The sequence below is a fragment of the Tachysurus fulvidraco genome, chromosome 10, assembly GCF_022655615.1.
Source record: "Tachysurus fulvidraco isolate hzauxx_2018 chromosome 10, HZAU_PFXX_2.0, whole genome shotgun sequence".
Taxonomy (NCBI): Eukaryota; Metazoa; Chordata; class Actinopteri; order Siluriformes; family Bagridae; genus Tachysurus; species Tachysurus fulvidraco.
In genome coordinates, this window is record NC_062527.1 from 17,545,963 (window position 1) to 17,553,937 (window position 7,975).

The window sequence follows — 7,975 nt, forward strand, 5'->3', positions numbered from 1 at the left end:
CAGCAATAACAAGATCAACAATAAGTATTTCAATACATTTTTAAGCACTGAAAGAAATACCAAACATTCTTATATTTGATTTTTGATCACTAATAATAGCTTTCAGTTCTTAGCCTTTTTGTCACATAGGTAAGATGCTTTTTTTTTTTTTTTAACCAGTTGACATACTTATCACTAACAGTAAAATGAGCTCACAGGAAATACCCTAAAGAGTAAAAGAATGATACAATTTCCTACTAGCATACTAACAGTTCTCTTCTTGCAGTCATTATAATATAATAGAAAACTTGATTCGATTTGATTTGTATATCACTTTTAAAAATAGATGTTGTCTCAAAGCAGCTTTACAGAATAGAAATATAGTAAAGAAAGTTCAAGATTTTAATATTAGAGTTATATTTAAACTTTTTTAATTTATTCCTAATGAATAAGCCTGGAGTGACTGAGGCGACTGTGATGAGGAAAAACACCCAGATGGAAGAGGAACAAACCTTGAGAGAAACCAGACTCAAAAGTGAACCTCATCCTCATTTGGGTGACACCGGAGGCTGTGATTATAAATTGGTATAAACAATGGAGAGTGTTACTATAAATAATATGACATATCTTTTATTGTTGTATAGAGAAGATGTGTAGAATAGCTTGTTCTCCTGGTGCTTCAGAGGTTTCCACAAACATTTGTTGACGCAGACTGGCATCTGTAATTTCACTGTAGCTCATGAACGAGTCTGTGTGTGTACATTAAGTAAATCAAATTGCCAGAATAAAGGCAGAAAATTATAATTGTTTTTATTTCTTGTTTAATAACTAAAATCCCCAGTAAGATGGTAAGTGTTTAATACATAGTTAGATATTCTAGTAACAACAAGGAAACAGCTTGCATTATGACGACGTAAGGAAATATCATTAGAAATTTTCTTTGAGGTGCCACAAAGGAAAGTACCTGTTTGGCGAGACTCACCTGCTCAAAGTAGCTGTATTTACTGTAAATGCTGTTTGTTTAAATCCTGACATACCTTTAAGACTTCACAACACACCCAGGCTTTGACTCAGTGTTATTTTTCAGTGTTATTTTGCAATGATTCAATATAGCCACAAACAGGCATGTGAACAGGGTTCACATATAACAATGATAAAGAATCATAACAAGAGTCACATGGCCAGGTTATTATTAATACACATTTATATTGAAGAACATGTCACACATATATGACAAGAGATGAAGAAAAAAATATTAGTGTGTGTGTGAATTCAGTTCAATTTATATGTATAGAGCTTTTAACCATTCAGATTGTCTAAAAGCAGCTTCACATAAGTATAGAAACAGAATAAAAAAAAAAGTTTAAAGTTTAAAGATAGATAGATAGATAGATAGATAGATAGATAGATAGATAGATAGATAGATAGATAGATAGATAGATAGATAGATAGATAGATAGATAGAAATAAGTGAAACTTCATTAAGACACAATCAATACACACAAAAAAGGTACGTTGTTTTGACTAGGAGAAAAAAAATATTCTTCATTTCTTTGACAGGGTTTTATATTTGCCAATTTAAACTCCTATAATGCCACATTGTGTACACTTATGTTGTGTAGCCAGGTATAAATAGGCCTAGATTAAGCCTCAGTCAGAGCCTTTTAGAACAATGCAGCTTTTCGAGCTGTGACACTTTGTCATTAAAGCTTGGTGGAATGCAGCAAACATTCTGAAAGGTGGAAACGTGTTAAAAATTTTCCGTTGTTACTCTCAAGATAATTTTTTTTTTGCTGACGACACCAGTGTCATTTTTGTTGATGATTGTGTTTATGACCATTGAAAATAATAATACATCTTTAACAATTGAGGACGTCAATATAAATCACCTGTGCGTATGTCTGTGTTTCCAGTCCACGTCAGCACTAAGCAGGCATGTTTCTATGTTTGGTTTCAGATAAAATCTATTTTTGTCATGAGTTCAAAACCTCCTGTTGGCAACATTCAGGAACAATGTGCCATTCAGGGATTTTTATTTATTCTTACAAATTTATATAGACAAAACTATATTCATTTACATTTTACCTCAAGATAAATTCTTTAACACTGATCCCAAATTATATTGTCTTATATTTTGGCCCTATGAACTCCTGATATAAACCAAACAAGACAAACATGATTAACTGAAAGTGTACTGGTTCCTGATAAGTAACTGTGTTGTAATCACTGGTGATTTACATCCGTGCCTCAAGCTGTCTGCATTGGCAAGAGAACAAAAGAGCTTGAAAATGTCATGGGGAAAACTTTTTTAATCAGGTCGTGATCTGTGGAAATCGAAGCAACCAATGCAAATAGCACCAAAGATAATACTTCTTAGAGAGTCATATTAAACAGTAAAGAAAGCACTGAACAAGATCAACAAATGATGAACCATCGTCTGGTTGTAGACCCAGCAAAAAAAAAAAAAAAAGCACTAGAATAAAAAAAAAACATTAAAACATGAACCTTCTAGATTTTTCTTTTAACCTTTTCATAAATATTCTGTAGCAGATTTTCTGTCAGGATTTATCACAAAATAAGGTTTTCATTCAGTGCAATTAAATTACCTGAATTATGCTGGCTCATTAGACCCAAAACCAGGGGTGATACCTGGGGCTTAAGCCCTGAAGATTTCTCCACTTGAGCAGCTAGTCATGACATTACTGAATGTCATTAAAAGAAGACGAAAGCGTCGTAATTGGATGTTTGTAAAAATATTGATTTTCCAGGAAAATAGGCGGCACACTAATGCTATGGCTGAATTGTCTCAGTTACACCAAACTCTAGCTCACCTTGTCATTAAAGAAAAATGTATACATCCGATTTTCTTCTTGCTAAATGGGTTGAAACTGAAACACTAACCTTCTCTCATGCTGACCCCAGAAAACAAGGTGTGCAAATATACTCCAGCTAAACTGACCCAATGTTAGCATAGTTACAAATCTGATATGATGCAGGTTTGAGACATTTAAGTGCCTGGATCATGTCCAATTGAAAAAATCCGAAGAGAAATGATAATAATATAATAAACAAAAGGAGTTCCAGCCACTTAATTCAATTCAATTCAGTGTAGCGCATTTTATAATTGACATGCTTGGACCCCTAATTTGTGCAGATTTCCACGACTGTTATATTTTGCTTAAAACCCAGAGTTTTTCATCCTTAAGTTTGTTTGAAACAACATGCTTTACTATAGTGCACAGTAACTGTTGAGGCTCCATTTGAAAATGTTGTAACACCTATTAAAGTAATAGATATTTTGAGGTAAACAATAGGCACAACATGAAACCAAAATCTGCAAGCTTGTGATAAATAACTCATGACAGCCACCATTAGAGCATGACTTATTATAAACTTTCCCAACAAATTAAAAGGTATGTGTTTGTTGAGCTGAATAATTTGAAGATTTGATCATTTTTGGTTATTAAAATCAATCATTCAAATCCGGTCTGAAGTTTCTACATCCATTTAAAATGAAACCCAGTCTTTCACACAAGTAAACTAGTTCTCACGTATACAGGCATTTCCTTTGGAAAAAGGTGCAAGGAATTAAAGTTGATGCATTGGTGCCACCTAGTGGTAGAAAAACGAAGCTGTGTTGAAAATAACTCGTTTCTTGGCGCTTTAGCTGTCTTTTAGTGACCTCTATTGGTAGAAAAAAATATATAATTATACACTCCTGATCAAAATCTTAAGACCGGGGTGGATCATAACCAGGTTGTAAGAACTGCTTCAAATTGTCTAAAGAACTTCCCTTGCCATCCATCCCCAAACATTCAAGGGATTCAAGGGGATTTAAATCAGGGGAACATGCAGGATTGTACAGAAGTTATTGTCCTAGAAAAAGTCATTCGTCAGGCTGGCATTTTGAATGAATTGAAGCGTTGTCCTGTTGAAAATCCCAGTCATTACCACACAAACGAGGGCCCTCAGTCAAGAAGGATGCCTGCTGCAATATGTCCACATAGCCAGCCGCCGTTTGATGCCCCTGCACAACCCGAACCTCCATTTTCCCATTGAAGGAAAAATCACCCCAGATCATGATGGAGCCTCCTCCACTGTGCCAGGTAGAAAACATCTCCAGTGTGAACTCTTTTTCATGCCAGTATCGTTGGAAGCCATCAGGAATATCCAGGTTAAATTTTTCTCATCTGAGAATAAAACTTTCTTCTATCTTTCAATGTCCCAAGTTTGGTGTTCCCTTGCAAATTCCAAACGGGCAAGTTTGTGGTGTGGGAGGAGACCTGACTATTGTAGATGTTCTTTGTTCTTTAAGCCCTGCTCTCACAGATGCAGTCTTTTGGTTATTGGGCTGCAGCCAGCATCAGTAATGGCTTTAATTTGGGTCAAGTATCAGCCTTTGACTTCAAGGATCCTAAGGCTCAGTGCATGTGAAATTTGTTTGGGTCTACCACTTGTTTTTTTTTTTTGTCTTAATCTCTCAGGATCTTTTAAGAATTTTTAAGAAATTACTGTCTTACTGCCTCCAGCCTCGGTAGCAATGGCACATTGCGAGAGCTCTTGCTTGTGCAGCTCAACAATCCTGCCACATTAAAAAAAAAAAGCCTTTTTGCTTTTGCCATCAGGAGATCATGACGGTGTGGCATTAAACCATATTTTTGTACAGATTTAAAATGTTTAAAGGCTATGGTCTTAAACTTTTGATCAGCTGATGACCAGCCTGTTTGAGTTTAAATTCAGTTTTCAATAAATTGCCTACATAGACATAAACTTTAAATTGTAGCCTCCAGATTTCATAGATTCCCACCTCATATTTACTTAAACTCAACCACAAATCTGAACAAAAGGCACTTGAATGTGCAATACCTCATTTTTGTTAAAAACAACTTTTATTGTAGTTAATATAAAATACACTGTTCACATGTGCAATATATTAAGTGCAATATATAAGCTGTTTACTACCTCAACTAAGTAGTATTTCGTTGGATCTATCTCTATATGTGGGTAGAGCTAGATTCCTTTCAGTTATGTTGTGGTGGATGAAATTGTAGATTGTTATTTTTTAAAAAAGCGTAAAGCAAAGAAACAAACTGAAAAACAAGAATCATTAACTACAAATACCAGACTCAACAAAGACTATGAGCTAAGCTGTAGCACACAGGACAAACATAACAACGACAACAACAACACTTGACAACAAAATCCAGGAAATTAATAATGGTGCTAATGGGAATTAACATGAAACAGTTGTGAGCGATTATGGCATGTGAAATGCAAGGGCTTATGGGAAATGTAGTTCAGTACCATTTGTTCACTGCCATGTCTTGTATGTCACGTCCCCTATGTCACTTCACTTTATATGTCACTGATGTATTTCCGTTCATAATATTAAATGATTCAATAAAATACAGGAGAGCAGAATGTGCACTAGATTTTGTGGTTTTTCGGACGTAATACCTGGTTGGCAACAGTCAGTGTATATATGGTGCCATATATAGTGGGATTTGTAGAAACCTATATTATGTTTCTAATGAATATCGTGGTACAGCAATAATTATAACGCATAACTATCTAGTCCTAACTATCCAAGTCATCCGGTCATCTCATCTAACTGTATCTGTACCTGTGTTCCCTATGTATCTCATGAATTTATAGAAATATCCTGCGGAAAATTTTACTTGGTATATAGATCCCTTAAATGATCTTCTTATCCTTTCTTATATGGATCTTATGTAGAACTCTACAATAGAGGAGTATAAAGGGCTTTTTTAAAGCCATTCCTAAAAGAATTCTAACCAATACCATCCACTCTTGAAAGAGTTTGACTAATTTGACCCACTCCTAAAAGTATTCTCACCAACTCTTGTATCCACTCCCTCTATGTAACTTTGGAGTTCTGACCAATTTAGCAAATTGCTGAAAGATTTTTGACCAATCCTGCTTACTTCCACAAGAATCCTGATCAATTCCACATGCTTTTGAAAGATTTCTGTGATATGACTTCTCTGCTCTAACACACCAACATCAGTTCAGGAAGGGCTGCTAATTTCTTGATTGATTTAAATCACGAGGACTCCAGCACCAGCACCAATGGTGCATCAGGCATATTAAGCACCTCAGCCAGTCACTTCAGAATCCTCAAAAAATCATACCAGTCACTCCAGAAATAGACACATTTGGTGCTCAGTCATAGCTCCAGATTCACTCTTAGTCTATGTTCCTGGCATTAACTCAGTCCTATATCCAGGCTTACTCTTTGCTCCATTGTTAGTTTCCACACATCGTATTTCTCACGCAGAAAATCTTTTGACTATTTATCATATATTTAATAAGCCGCAGCGCCCAAAATGTATCAGTCCGCATCGCTGTCTCTATGGAACCGGGCAGGAATCAAGCGCGTCTCAGTTCTTAGTCAAGCCTGACACTTATCAGCCAATCAAAAAAAAAAAAAAAGGCTACACAATAGCCAATCAGAAAATATCACGTTTAAGATTTAATGCAACAACCAATAAAAAAGAAAATTCATTAGCGAGGGTATTTTTGATGGTCGGTTTGAACAAAACCTCAACACAAAACAGCTTGTCTCTGTACTGTACGGGACATTGTCCTCAATCATGACCCTAAAAATGGCTAAGCTTGAGCCGAACTGTTTTAAATGGGAGCAGAATTACAAATGATAAAGTAGTCCAAAAAGGCAAAAAACACACAATAAACACCACGTCATAATCTCTCTCTCTCTCTCTCTCTCTCTCTCTCTCTCTCTCTCTCTCTCTCTCTCTCTCTCTCTCTCTCTCACACACACACACACACACACACACACACACACACACTCACACACACACACACACACACACACACACACACACACAAATTAATAAATGTAAATTAAACAAATACTTTGTATTTGGTTAAATTGCGGCCAGTGATCCGTTTTTTTTTTGTTTTTTTTTTGTTTTTTCGGGTGTGAGGAGATGTCACGCTTAGCTGTCTTCAAAACTTCAGAGCCCTGCATCCATATAATTTCTTTCATGCCACGTGACATACTCTGGTCTCAGTTTTCAGATCTATTTTATTGTGATTATTTTCACAATCCATTTATTTTACTGCTTATCCATGAGGAACCTGGGACCTAACTGGGCTTAGTACAAGGAGGAAACCCCCAAAGCATTGGGAGAACATCAAGACCAACATTAAATTAGGAAACCTTTTGCAATTGTCTTGAGAAACCACTCAAAAATTACCCAATTTTTATCAAATAAGGCATTAGCCAACAAAACTATCTATGGGTCCTGAATTACCCTCTGTCCTTCACACTTTAGTGTTTCCTCTCTCAAACACACACTTTAAATCAGGAATAAATGTTAATAGGCAATTAAATTATTAGTATATGTAAGACTAAGGCTACATTTTATAGCATAACCTGTATTTTTAAATGTAAAATTAATTTCCTAAATATAGATATTTTGGTAATGTCCTTTATCAAAAGAGCTATACCAATAAAACAATTCATAGCCCAAATGCATAAACTGTTATAGTGAAGAAGTATTTTCTGGAAATAACAGGAAAAATGGGAAGCATTATTATTTAGCAAAAAGTTATAGGTCAAAAGTTTATGAGAGGCAATGTACTGTATTAACAGTGCAGAAAAGTTCTCGTGTCCTTGCAAGATGACTTTTTTCAATGTTGTTCTATACCTTATATGTGGCAGTGCGACCACAACCACAATGTATTTTCTTTCGTCTCTTATGCTCATATATTCCACATAATGCAAAAGGAAAGAATGTACAGAAACACCCCATAACCCATGTGGTAACTAGTGCAAACTAAAATACAATGTTGTTTGGCAGAAAGGATTAGTTGTTTTGTTTCCCTTCATAGTAACTCCTTGACGTCAAAAAACCTTGTGGTCAGAACTAACAACACACCCTGTTGTTAACGCTCCTATAATTACCCTTCACTGCAGCTCAGGGAAGTCTCTCTTATTATGCAATTCTAA